Source organism: Notamacropus eugenii, chromosome 5 (genome assembly GCF_028372415.1).
Source record: "Notamacropus eugenii isolate mMacEug1 chromosome 5, mMacEug1.pri_v2, whole genome shotgun sequence".
Lineage (NCBI taxonomy): Eukaryota > Metazoa > Chordata > Mammalia > Diprotodontia > Macropodidae > Notamacropus > Notamacropus eugenii.
This window is the reverse complement of record NC_092876.1, coordinates 247,597,879-247,612,953: the sequence shown is the minus strand read 5'-3', so window position 1 is coordinate 247,612,953 and position 15,075 is coordinate 247,597,879. Positions and strand designations below refer to the sequence as shown.

The 15,075-nt window shown below is 35.4% G+C and overlaps 1 protein-coding gene across 2 annotated transcripts in view; it reads left to right on the top strand.

The window, feature by feature from the left end:
- Positions 1-15,075, top strand: part of NCKAP1 (NCK associated protein 1) — a 117,269-nt gene that overhangs the window by 6,024 nt on the left and 96,170 nt on the right. The window lies entirely within an intron of this gene.

The following is a 15,075-nucleotide window of genomic DNA, read 5'->3' as shown; positions in this document are numbered from 1 at the left end:
TGATCAGTTTCCATTTATTTCTACCTTATCCCTTGCATCCGTTACCTCTCTAGTTATATAGCTTCTGTCCTAATTCAGGGTTCTCATCACTTCTCCCCATACTTTTGCAACATCCTAAAAGATCCACTTGCCTCAAGTCTTCCCCATCCCAATCCAGTAGACTCAGATGGCAAAGTGATTTTTCTAAGGGGCAGGTCTGATCATGATGTCCTTTTCATACTAAAAAATTCTTATGGCTCCCTGTAACCTTTAGGATCAAATTTAAACTCTGTGGCATTTAACAATGCTTTTCCTAACCTGTCACCTGTCAAGTTTTATTGTATATTATTCACTCTCATGCACACTACAATGCAGCTAAACTGGCTTTCTATTCTTCATACATGATTCGTAATCTTCTATTTCTATGCCGTTATTTAGGACTCTCCATTCCCTCCCCAAGAGTGTCCTGCCTCATCACTTGTGCCGATAATCCCTAGTTTTCTTTAAGACCCAGCTGCCAGCGAATTCCATTTCCTCCCTGTTATCTTGTATCTCTTTTGTATGTGTATCTATTATCTAATAGGGCAAAGGCTGTTACTCTATTGTCTTTGTATATACCCCAATGCCTAGTTGTCTGATACAAACAAGGCACTTAATACTTAGTAATTCATTGAATTTTGCTGATTACAACTCAGCTATTTCTTATTCTTTGTAATGCTTTTCCATATCCCCTTATAAATGATCCCAATGCACCTGATGTGCTGAGTGCCTTTTTCAAGATTTCATGACATTTAGTGGTTACTACTGGACCACACAATTTAGCCATTATTATTTGCTCTTATTATATGATACCCAATGTGATACCCACAGTAGCCGCTATGGATATGCAGGGTAAATTCGCAAAAATATAAACTCTCTTCCTCAAAGATGAAACCAAGACATATTTATTCAAACACCAGAAAGCCAAATCCATCATAGTAACAAAGAAATCTATTACACATTATCAATGCAGAGAGCACTGGGAGATCCCTAAGCCTTCTCTTCCTCAGGCCTCCCCACAGACAAGCTCCCTTAGGCAAAATCACTCCCTCTGTCACTCAAGCTAGCTGTTTCGCCTCACATTCAGCAAGCTCCTCCCATCACCGGATCCACATGACTCAGGTTGTGGGCTGGGCCAAAGCTCAGAGCAGGTTACATTAAGAGGCAGGAAAGATCTTCAAATTTCCTTACCATTACATATGATTGGTTACCTCTTTTTCTGTTCATTTCTCTGATAACATCCTTATATAACTGCTCCTGTACCATTTATTCTTCATTGGGATACATTGTATTTTCCCTCACAGCTTCCATTGCTCTCTGGGTGACTCAGTACCTTTCAAGATTGGCCTTCGAGAATTTACAGCTAGCTACACAGCTTTGCAAGACTAATAGTGATATCTAAAGGATGGACCTTTGTTTCAGAGAGATGCTTGGGGCTATTAAAAACACCACAAAATATCCCAAAGATAATAGAGCTATTTGCCTCCTTTTCATTTTATTATTCGTTCTTAGGATTTAACCAAGATATGTTTATGGACCAATTCTGTGAGTTGTCCATCCAGCTGCATATAATAGTCTGAACCACTGTCCTTACAGAGTCATCCAGGGTTTCATTGTTTATGTCATACTTGATTCATCTGTCAGTTAAGTCTTGTAATTTCTTTGTAACATCTCTTAAATACAATCTAGCCATACTGGCCTACTTGCTGTTGCTTGCATGTGACACTCCATCTCTTAACTCTGCCTTTGCACTGACTCTTTCCCATGTCTGACATGCTCTCTTTCCCGAACTTCTAATCTCAGAATCCCTGGCTTAGCTCAAGTGCTAATGCCTTTCATGCCCTTTACCTTCCATGTCCTATTAGCATCATCCCCTCTAAAGTTACTTTCCATCTTCAAGTATCTGGACTCTTTCTTGAGCCAATATGCTTTTTGCTACCTTTCTTGATGTCTATCTTTGCATTAAAAACTGCTGTGTATTAAAGTAAAATTTCTGTATTTCTTCATCTTCTACATGAGATGATTTCACATAAACTGCATTATTATCATAGCAATCGTTTTGTAAATGCTTATCACGAGCATTGCAATTTCAGATGATCACAAATCTCATGAAGTCATGTTTCTTGTTGCCTTTGAAAAAATGATAAAAGCCATTTTTGCCAACTCTTCTGTTTTGCCAAAGAAATCACATTTATTTTTAGCTTCCATTTGCTGTTTAGTTTTATTTATAACAACTGGATCAAAATTAGTATGATTTAATTCCCCTAGAAGTATCATCAGTATATGAGGAATTGTTTAGAAACGTTAATTTTATCTAGCATAATATAATACTTGGTCTAGAATTTGCATGATTAGTAGAGCCTTCCCTTAGTCCCCTCTTCTGCCCAGTCTGGCACTGTCAGTGCAGAAATGAAAGAGGAGCTTCAGGGCCATTTTTTATTTTTCTTTGTTTCATGAGTCTCCATGACCAGAGGATTCATTACTAAGTGGTCAGCCTACTGGTGATCAGCCCCACAGTGCTTAGCTGGACTGGTCCTCAGAAAGTAAACTGAATCTGATAGTTGCCAGGACTACTGTTCTTGAAACCTTTCCAGCATGGGGTAGAATCTGCCAAAACTTGTTCTCTATTGCTGTAGTTTTAAAAAACCTATGGCCACTTCTTGGTCACAATGAGCATATATAATTTCGTTTAAAATTATGGTTAGGTTGGTATTCTGATTGAGTTAATTATGAACTAATGATTAGCACAGAGGCAGTTAATGAGGAAATGTGGTTTTATTTGAGAAGTTAATATGCTTAAATTGGCTTTTTTTGTGAACCTTTTAAAAATCAAATAATAGGAAGCCACTTTCTATACTTTAGGTTGTCCCAAAAAAATTCTCACAAGGATGTAAAAAAAATGAGTTTATAATGTTGAAGGTGCTTGGACCGACTGACAGATAATTTATTTTGTACAGTATTTGCATTATTTGGATCTAATTAAAATGTGTTGTTCCCCTTCTCTCCCACCCCTTTCTTTTGCTAGCAACTTTGATAAGCAATCACAGTAAATACAATTCCAGCCAATTTTTCTTTTTAGTTCTTTATTAGAAATAAGGAATGCCTCCTGGGGAGCAGGGATATGGTGGAAAATGGAGGTAATTTCAAAACAAAAGATACAAACTTAAAATATTTTTAAAATAAACACCTCCCCCTTACCTTATTTATCTGCTTAACAGAACCAGCGCCAAATTAAAAATTAACCAGAAATTCCTATATATTAATGGCAGTGGTTATTTTTAGGGACAAGTGAAAATCCTTTTCTACAATGGCCATTATTTGTGCTAGTAGGGCTAAGGATGGCTAAACATTCTGAACTCAGTATTATTGATGTGTAACATATATATGTCAATATGCCTACCTTTTTCTTTTAAAATACTTGAGATTTTTGCTTTTTCTTTATTTCCCCTTTGTTTTAGAGACTAGGTGTCCCTATCTCACCAGGACTGGAAGCACGGCAGCCACTAGAGCCCAATCTACTATTCATGGGTAGGGAGTGAGAGCTTTTATTTGCTCTATTTCTGACCTGTGATGGATTGTGCCTTCTTAAGTAGTTTGGTGGCCAGCTACACTACTCTGCAGGGCTCACCATATTGGTGCCAGTTACACATAGTAGACACCCAATTAACTTAGTCCACTACAGGTCAGAATTTCCAAATTCAAGTGATCTATTAGCCTCAGTCTCCCCAGTAACAGAGATTAAAGGAGAGTGTATCAGTAAGCACCCCAGCATACACAGAGGGGCCTACTATCACAGGTTCTTAAATCTGCATTTATAAAAGGAAAGGCAACTTTTGAAGGATCAACAATCACTTTAATTACATTCAGCATATAGAAAAACATAAGCACAGAGATAAAGACCAACAGATAGGGCTCTTCCTGCCTGAATCAAAGCAATATTGGCATACAATTTACATGCATCCCTGGATAGAGAGAGTCTGAGCAGTCAGTGGTCTGAACATACAGCCACTCAGAGTCTTTACCAGGTAATCACAAGATCCTTCTCATAAGCAAAATTGCAAACTAAAATCGCAAAACTAAAGTATACATAACTTAGACTTGGCTCCTGGGCTCAGAGTCAGCAGCCATGAAACGCATATGATTCAGCACAGCTTTGGACCATCAGGGCTCAAAGGGTATTGAACCCTCAGGTGCTTACAATCTAGCCTGGAAAACAACTGCAAACAAATAAATCCCACCCCACTTTCTGCCACAGAGGGTTAACCACCAGTTCTGAGGAGAGAGAAAGAGAGAGAGGGGGGGAGAGAGAAAGAGAGAGAGAGGGGGAGACAGAGAGAAGGAAGAGAAAAGAGAGGGGGAGAGAAAAAAAGTATAAAAACACTTTTCTCTCTAAGAGTAAATCTGGGTTATATTTGAACTTTGTTTTCAAAATTGGTTTCCAGTGCCCTGCTGTTTAAAGGACCATAGGTTTCAGAATGGAAGGAACTATAGACTACTTCAAATCCAAGCAGAAGCTGAGGCATAGAGAGATTAAATCAATTGCTAAAGTCACTGACTCTGAGAGTCAAGTCTGTCAAGTCTAGGTCCCTCAAAGAAACGTTGTAATGATTTTCAGCCCATATAATTAAGACCAACGAGTGAAATTTCTGTTTTACAGAATTCTCTCTGCTATCAGGAAGAAAAGTGAATTAGAGCTTTTTAGATGTGTAAATCCAAAGAAGTATCCATTTTTTTTTTGTGGGAATAGTTTTTTCCATTTGCTACTGATTTTTTTCTTAGTAATTTGTGAAGTGTCTTGGATAGAGAGCCTATTTATCATATTTCAATGGACAAGAGCAAGTATTAATAGTAGAACCTTCTGTTTAGTCATGAGGATTTCATAAAATGAGAACTAGCAAGAGGATTTAAAAATATGTATAAATTTATTCAGTTCTTGAAAATTTATTCATTTTAAACTAATAAATGTTTCCTTTTTTTACTTTTAGTGTAATTTTTCTGAGTATAGTTGTGCTTTAAAAACCTGCAAAATTTTTAAAGATTGTGTCTATAAATAGCACCAAGCAGTACCAAAGAAAATGAGCATAATGTCTTTACTGGCAAAAACAAAAAAAGGAAACTTTAGAGAAGAAATGGATATAAAGCAAAATTGTTATTTTGAACCTGTAGAAAATACAGATTCTGTTTAAGGAAAACAGAAAATACAGGTTTTCTAATAACTATTACTAATTTTCCTAATTCTAGAATTTATTTCAATATATATGAGGGTCTGTGATTCTGAGGATTTGTATGCTCACTCTATAGATGAAAACCATAGCTGTGATATATTTAATGAAAAATTTTGAAAATTGTTGACCAAAACATTCAGTCATTTGATCCCTAATTCCAAACATAATCAACTAGTCCTTCAGCTAAGATCCAAACTTAAAGCTTATCCAGTTGAATGCAGCATTTACCTGAGTTTGGGCTGCAGTGTAATAAACTTAAGGAACCCAAAGTCATCTTAGCATCATAATGAGTCACCAGGATAGAATTTAAGTGTAGGGACTTCAGTTACTAAGTTATGTATAAAATTGCCACCTACCTGGAATATATTTTGTCCTTAATTTTGAAATGTACTATTTCATATTTTTGTATTTTAAGTCAAATTATGAAAATATTTAGTAGAAATATACTGTAAGATTGTATATCAAAGATGATACCAAGTTTTATTAAGTAACCATGCCAATAATATATAGGAATTTTTGGTTTATTTTTAACTTACTCTGATTTATGATAAAGATTTGTTAGGCAGATAAATAATGTAAGGGGAGGTATTTATTTTAAAAATATTTTAAGTTGGTATCTTTTGTTTTGAAATTACCTCCATTTCCCACCATATCCCTGCTCCCCATGAAGGCATTCCTTATTTCTAATGAAGAATTAAGAGGAGGAAAAAAACCCAAATAATCAAAATATCAAAAAAGCCTGTTCTGCAAAGAGTTTTTTCATATCTTTTTTTGAGACTCACCTTAATTGTTATAATTTCACAGCTTTCAATTTAAGTGATTTTTGTTCTTTCCATTTATATTGAAAGTAACCTTTGTGTATATTGTTTTCCAGGTCCTGCTTCATATGGCTTTAGTTCATATTGAATAATATTTCATTACAATGATGTGCCACAATTTGTTTAGTCATCCCCAGTCAATAGACATTTACTTTATTTCTAGTTCTTTGCCAGCATAAAAAAGTACGAAAGTACAAAATAAATATTCTGGTGTAAATGAGGCCTTTATTTTTGTCATCAGCCACCTTGGGGTAGATGTCTAGTAGCAGAATTTCTGGGTCAAAGTGTGTCCATATTTCCATGACTCCTTCAAAGAACAATATTTAAAATTTCGAAAATAGTAAACTGTTTTAAAGTACCTGGAATTGATATGCTAATTTTTTACTAATATACTCATTTGCTATGCCCTAGTAGTGCTGAACTTGGAATTAGGAAGACCTGGGTTCGCATTCTACATTTGGCATATAATAGCTATGTTAGGAGGGTCAAGTCACTTGAACTTCAATTTCCTCATCCATGAAATGGAGTTAATAACTTGGAATACCTACTTCACAGGAATAATATTTATAAAACTCTTTTTAAGCTTTTAAGCAGTATATAATATCACTGTTTCAGCTTGATTTCCTCATCTGCTAAAAGATGATAATAATAGCACCTACCTCCTAGGGTAGCTGTGAGAATCAAATAAATTAACCTATATTAAGTGCTTTTCAAAGTGAAGATATCACGGTGAGGGTCAAGAAGACTCAAGTTCACATTTGGCATCCAAGCTTAACTGTATGACTCTGGACAATTCACTTAAACTGTACGTCAATTTCCTCATCTATAAAATGGGAATAATGATTGCTTCCCAGGGTTGTTGTAAGGGTAAAGTGAGATAATATTTGTAAATCTCTTTGTAAACTGTAAACTGCTATAAAATTCTTAATAAGTAGGTTGAGGTATGCCTGTCCTCAGCAACATTTTATAGGTTTTTAAAAAAATTATTCTGCATAAAATTGCAAGAAAGGTATCTTTAAAAAAAAACTAGTTCAGATAAACTTTCCTTTTTTGTGTTAGTGAGTTGGTTTGTGGATATTTTAAAAAAGTTACTGTGCATGTGATTGCAAGAAAGTTACATTTATTTTAAAAAATTGTGTAATTCAGATGGACTTTCTTTTTTATTGTAGCTTAATTAGTAAGTTGGATTTCTTTTTAGGGAGTGTGTATTGCCTGTGATTTTCTTGGTGTAGGAAACTTCCATTTGGAAACTTTATTTATCAAAGCCTTTTGTCAATTACTCTGCAAATTAATGTGAAAGAATTTTTTGCCTGTGGGAATGGAGAGGATAAATGACTTATTTAGAGTCACATTCCCAGTACTGGTCACATAATAGACTGGGACTTGGGTTTTTCTGGGCTGACTTCCTCTCTCCACTGTTCCATACTGCCTCTCTTACATCATAATATATTTAAAACAGTTATCACCAAGAGTTAGAATTACATCAGATAGCCTTTGTAATGAGGTTTTACAGAATAAAAATGTGAATATTTCAAATTTCACAATTTACTCTAAATGTTACAATCTGTCTACATATATTAGCAACTTCTTGTGGTACTTCCAATTTCAAACAATTCAGTAGTACAAAGTAAAGATTAAACTGCAGTGACGGAGGATTGATCTCGTAACAACTCTTTTCGATGCACAATTTTGTCATTTTGGTTACTTTTGGCCTCCATTTACTTTACATTGTCCTTTGGATCAAATATAAATTTGTGTATATATTCAGCAGAATAGCGTACTTAATTGCTAAAAATGGGACTCTGTAAGAGTCCCTAATAATGTTTTTATAGAATGCACATATATTAGTAAGTATCCAATAAAAATCTTTTGGACAAACGAATGACTCTCCTAAAATTTTGCCCTTAGCAAAGTCTCTTCTTTCCTCTAACATTTTAACCCAGGTATGTTTTATGGCCAAACTGGCCTTATTTTTACCTGTGTGGTTGGAGGTCACTCCTTCAAATTTCAATTAGCTCATTCCCATAAAAAGTATCTAAATATTGTAGAAAGAGAATATTGTATTTGGAAGACACCTGGGTTTGAATCTCATTTATTACATTTATTAGATGGATGATCATGGGTAAGATACAACTTCTCTGAGCCTCAATTTCTTCATCTATTAAATGGAGCTAATATAACTCTACTACCTACGTCTCCCATGATTATTGTGAGGGTCAAATGAGACAGTCATTGCTTTGTAAACCTTAAAAAGCTGTTAGTAACTGTTAGTTATTACTTATATCACAGTCTTTGTTAAATTGGGCTAATGACATAATAATTTTTTATACCAAACCTTGACCATAATTATAATCCCATAAATCTGTAATCCCATAGAGGAGAAGTACTCTTTCCCTTTAAATCGAATTTTTCTTTTGATTATTTGTTGGTTCCTTTTAATCTTCCTGTACTTCAAACCTCAGAGTAACGTTTAAATCTGTACTCTGTTATAATAACTCTGTTATAATGCTATGTATCCTAGGAGTGATGCTAAATACTTTTTATCTCTTTCTGAAAAGAATGTCACAAGACTTAACAAGATTTTATTTTTTGGCAGAAGTGGGTAGTAAATACAGAATGTCCCAAAAGTCTTAGTACTGTTTTAAACTTTAATAACTTCAGAAGCATAAGTGCTAACTTAAAAAAATCATTTGAAAGGTTATTTAAAAATTTAAAATATTTTCTTATTTTTTTCTTATTAAAATTGTGCATCCTCCTGATCAAAAATGTATGTTCCTTTTTAGTGTGATAGGGCTTTTAAAAAATAACTTACAAGGAAAAGAAAATGGCTTGAAATGAAAGTATACTTAATCCATGCATTGACAGTGAATAAATAAACATTGGACTGGTACTTGAAACCTGACTTCTGAAGGCTCGACTTTGCTGCTGTGTGACCTTGGGTGGATCATATAATTTTTCTGATTCTCAATCATTTTATTCTCTGTAAAATGAAAGGGTCTGATAAAATGATAGAAGGCCCTATCTGTCTATAAAATGATAGAAGGACCTTCCAGCTCTAACATTCTATTCTATGAAGTATTAGGCCTCAAGAGATTGATCCCAGAAAGGTACACACAGCATAGCATAATGAATAGTATTGTATTTAGAGTATAGAAGACCTGAGACAAATCCCATCTTGGACTCTTCTGGGATGACTCTGGGCAAGTTACTTGGATACTCAGTTTACTTATCTTTAAAATTAAGTGGTCACATTTGTAAATCACTTTGCAAAATCTTTAAGTGGCTATATAAGTGCAAATTATTATTTATTTAAGTCTTGGGCCTAGCAGGGGAGGGGATCTGATAAATGTCGTAGATATAAGCAGCTAAACTCATTTTTGCACTTCTTCAAGGATTGCAAAGAGATATACATTTCTCTGTGCTAGTGATAGTGGAAGTATTATCCCTATTTTACAAATGAGAAACTGGTTCTCAGATTACTTCTCTGGGGTCAGATGGAACCACTCTAATTCTGTCCTTGCAAAGTTAGATCTGGGAAAAACCCTCAAGATTAAATCTCCTCATTTTTTGGAGGAAATGGAAGTTCATTTAATAAGAAGTGAAATGATTTGCTCATGGTCACAGGGCTAATTAGTAGAAGAGTCAAGGACTCTAGGACTTTAGAACTCTTTCTAATTTAGTGCTCTTTTTTTGTGTACCTCAGTGAAACTGAAGCAGGTACAGTTTATTGGTACAGTGAAGATGAACTTGTTTCTTTTGAATATTTTTCAGATTCATAGGGAAAAAAATCCTCAATGTTTCCAGGCTCTTACTAGTTAGAAGCCCTTATTGGCTTAGACAAAACAGCAACAAACAAACGTTTAGGCATTTTGTTTCCAAATAAACATTATTTAACTGAACAGCATAATTCTATAGGGACAATAATGATAGTTTCTATTTAAACTTCTTGATTATCATTTCATACGTGTAAGCAACCTGCCTTGCGAGTCAGTACTTCATGTTTGTAGAGGACAAGAAAAAACTAAAAATTTAGGTTGAGAAGTCACTATCTGGGAGAGACTAGGAAGCCAGTAGGGCGTAATGGATTCAAATGACATATTAAACTCAAGGTCAGCAAAGTAAAAGGACAAATGGATCAACAAGAGCAGTTTTAATGAACAGGGCTTGATTGCTGATCAGAAATGACTGTCTTTTTGGCCTAATTTTAGGCTCTGTATTAAAATATTATTCATAGCATCTCTGAAGGCATTTAAAGTTTGTTTGCCTAGGAAAGTGGTATAACCATTGACCAAGGAAAATTTCGTGGAAGATGGATTGTATAGGAGTGCTTAGAACATAGTACATAATACTTGAGGATAGTGTACTTAACTTTTTGAGTAAGTTAAAGTTATCATTTTCAGAAGCACTGCTTTTGGTTATATATCAGTATACACCGATATTTGTATCATGCATGGATAGTCATCTTGAGAGGCTTTCTAAGTATTTCTCTTTAAGATGGTTGACTAAATAGAAATAGACTTTTCTGTTTCCATATACCTACTCCAAGAGAAACCTGAAATTCACACCAGACCAAATAATGATCGAGAAATTCAATAAGAAACTATAGCAAGTGACTTCTACCCCAGACTTAAAAAGCAAACCAGAAGCCTGTGGACAATGTTTGGAAAGGAGACTGCCAGCATCAGTAAAGGCAAACAATGTGCAACTTGGAGGAAAAGACACTGTTCCCCCACCCTTTGAGACTAGAGTGGTTGGAGACCCACAGCAGGGATCTTGCTCAAAAGTGGTAATGTCCAGTGTTACACAGTAATGCAAAGAACAGGGTAGTTCAGGCACAGGAGTTCTTTGAACCCTGACATTCTGTCCTGAGAGGCATTTGAGGACCAACCCTGAAGATCCATTACTGAATCTCAAAGATTGGGGAGAGAGGTAAAGAGGCTGGTCAAATCCCAGGAGATGGAGGTCAGTGCAGGAACTTGGGATAAGTAAGGCCAAGCAGGTCTGTTCCATCATCTTACTTAAAAGCCCATCAAGGAGCCTAGTCCTGGAACAAAGCTCCAATTCTGGAACTAAAGCCAGAGAGAAGAGTACCTCAAAAGACATTGACTATTATAAAAAATTGCTGAAGAGATGTCCCAGGATCCAGGCTAGCAAGAGAAAGTAACCCTATAACACCTGCAAGCAGTAACTGAAAGGGAGAGAAAAGGAAAGGGAAATAGAGGAAATAAAGCAAGAGTCAGAAAATGAAATAGAAGTTCTTTAGGAAAGAATTGTAAGGAGAATAGAGAATGTGGAAAACTCGACCCCAGTAGTGGACCCCAGTAGTAGACCAAATGGAAATCATTTATTCCATGAGAGAACAAGAAATATTAGAACAAAATCAAAAGATGAAAACAGAATTTTGTAATCATTGGACTCCTTGAAACCATAATTTAAAAACAAAAAAAGTCTGCACACAGATATTTGAAGAAATCATAAATGAAATGAAGATTGACATGATCTCATACAACGGCAGGGCAAAGTAAAGATGGAAAGAAACCCCCAGAAGTTAAAGGAATGTAGTAGCTAAAATATAAATCTTCAACTTCAAATAAAAACATCCAGAAAAAAGGTGTTTATGTATCAAGGAACCAAAGACAGACCTACTAATTTACAAGCACTATGCTAAGTGCTTTATAGATATTATCTCATTTGATCCTCACAACAGTATTCTGAGGTGGGTTGCTATTGTCATCCTCATTTTTACAGTTGTAGAAATTGAGGCTGTCAGAGATTGTGACTTACTCAGGGTCACACAGCTTGGAAGTGAGATCCAAACTCAAATCTTCCTAGCTGCCTTAGATGAAAAGAGAGTTACAGACTTATAATCAAGAATATTTGATCCTGCAAAGCTGAGAATAATCCTATAGGGATAAAAATGGAACTTTAATGGACTAGAGAATTTCAAGCGTTCTGATGAGAAGGACTACAGTTGAGTAGGAACCTTAAATTCAAACACAAAAATCCAGAGAAACCTAGAAAAATAAATTTATTTTAGCAATTGGAACTATGTGGTTGTAACATAGAATGTTAACATTCTAATGGAGAAAAGTGGCATGAAATGGAAATTTATGGTTTTGTATATAATTTTCATTTGTATATGGAAATACTCTAGTTGTTTAAATTCAGAATAAAAACAATTTTAAAGAGGTTTTGTAATCTATTATGTTTAGCTATACCAGGCTTATAAAGTGTTAAGAAAATGAAACTCCACTGACTTTAAGCAAGTTCTTATGTTGATGTTAAAATATCGTCTTGTCTAGTCTGTTCAGTGTGAGGCAAGTTCATCACTGTCTATCTTTATACAACTGCTTAAGACAGGGCTCAGTGAACAGAGTGCCAGACCTGGAATTCGGGCGACTCATCTTTCTGAGTTCAGACTTGGCCTTAGTAGACACTTAATAGCAGTGTGACCCTGGGCAAGTCACTTAACTGTATTTGCCTCAGTTTCCTCATCTGTAAAATGAGCTTTAAAAGGAAATGGCCAACCACTCTGCCAAGAAAACACCAAATAGGGTTATGAAGAGTTGGATTCGAACAAGGCAGAACAACAAAATGACAACAAAATATAGTTGCTTATACTCTTTTCTGTTAAGCTCTTATGTGTTATTATGGGGAGTGGTGATTTCTGGCTTATCAAATATTTTCATTTTCCTACTCAAAGAAGCTTCAGTGGCTCCTTGTTGAATCTATGATAAAATACAAACTCCTGGTGTTTAAAATCCTTCACAAATTCTCTCCAGCCTGTCATTCCAGGTTAATTACACATTACGCCCTCTTCTTCAGTGTAAACACTAGCTAAACTGGGCTACTTGTACTCAGCAAGTCCCTTCTCTTTACATTTGCACTTGCTAACATACCCAGCCCCCCATGCCTAGAATATTCTCCTTGCTCAGCTTTTCCTCTCAGAGCCCATAGGAAAGAGGCCTTTACGGCTCATATTAGTGGGTACATGTATTTTGTCATTAAAACGTTTGCTAAATGGTTATTACTAAGTGCTGGGGATGCAAATAAAGGCAAAAATAGGCTCTGCCCCTTTAAGGACCTCACATTCTAATGAGGGAGACAACATGTAAATAACTAGATATATACACAGGGTAAATGGAAAATAATTTCAAGAGGAAAGACACCAGCAGCTAAGATTGGATGAGGTGGGGAATATACTGACTAAAAGAGGCTTCCAGCAAAATTTGAACTGAGTTTTGAAGGTAGCCAGAGAGCAATCCAAGCAAGGGGGCAGCATTGTAAAGGCAAGGAGAGTTGATGTTAATTGTATCAGTGAATAGCAAATAGGTAATTGTAGTTAGATTGTTGTGTTTGTCCTTCATTCTAGAAGAGGACCATGACATCAAGATGATGACCTGACTTGCAGCTGACTTTGATTTGAGTGAGGGAGGGCTGTACAAGGTCACCAGCCTCACTTTCTTCTTCTGAGCCATCAGAATCCAGATTGTAGGGCATGTGGAAGGAAGGAAAATGTAAGTGAACTGGAAAGGTAGAAAGTGTGGTCAGGTGCTTAGAATGCCAGACAGAAGGCTTTATATTTGATTTTGAAAGTAACAAGAAGACATTAGAGTTAATTAGGGAGGAGGCATGGACAGACCTTTGCTTGCAGAAAATCACTTTGGCATTTTGAATGGATGATTGGAGTGGAAGAGTCCAAGAGACCAGTTAGAAGACTGCTGAAATAGTCCAGACAAGAGGGCCTGGTATGTGGTGGCTTTATGAATGAAGATTGTATACAGATGTTGGGAAGGTAGAAATAAAACCTGGCAACATATTGGACATGTGAGATGAGTGAGGAGTTGAGTTGATGTTAAGGTTGGGTGACTGGGTGCACAATAAATAGGGAGTTTGGAAGAGGTTGAGAGGTTGGGAGTGTGGAAATAGACTTGGGAAAGATTAAATATTACCACGTATTTGAGATGGCCATATAGGATATCATTATTCACCCGTTTACTTGTTACTTCATCCCAATAGAATATAAATTCCATTTATGTCTTTTTATTTTTAGTGCTTGGCACTAAGTAGTTTCTTAAAAAATATTGTCTTCTGATTCCAAATGGAGCAGTCTCTGCACTGTACCATTGTACCATGGCATGAGTCACTCATTAAAAAAAATATTATAGTACATTTAATGTTACTACATTAAATATACTTTTTAGCTTTTGGAAAGGCTTTTCAAAATCTTTATCTCAAAGTTGTCATTATGAACATCAGTTATCATTGGTGTTCAGATTGTTCATATATGGAGCCATATGACAGTAGAAAGAGTGCTGCACTTCACAATCTTAGGTTCAGATAGCTCCTCAGTTGCCTACTAGCTTACTAAATTACTAAGTCTCTTAGAGCCTTGGTTTCTATGTCTATAAAATAAGGATGCTGATACTTGTCTTAACTATTTCAGTTATTATGGAAAAAAGTACACTGTGAACCTTAAAACATACAAATGAGAATTATTGAACCATAGCAGTTGAGAAGTAAGCTTCTTAAGGAGAAGAGACTTATGTTGTTTTGTCCTTATATCCTTTGTGTGTAGCAGTACCTAGACATTTGGGTACGTAGTGGGCATTCAGTAAATATTTGTTGAATTGAATTTATAGTGATTTTTCCATGATGGCATTCTAAACATTCTTAGATTACTATATATTTACATATTTTTTTTGAGAGTAAGTAGGTATCTGTGGCAGCAGGTGTATGATCTAGATAAAATATTTTAAGTTTTTAAAGACATACCAGAATATCTTAAATGAAAATAACTATGTTTTTTAATAATTAAGATAAAATAACGGGAAACTTCGTAATCTCATGTTAGCATTGCTAGAAATGTCCAAGTTAGAGATTTCTTGGAACTTTGTTTCATATGACTATACTAGTTAATCACAGTAATTTTGACTTGCATCCCAGAGAAAATAAAAATGTTTACATTTAATTTTATGCTTTTGGAATTGGTTTTGAAAGGAAAATTAGGTGAT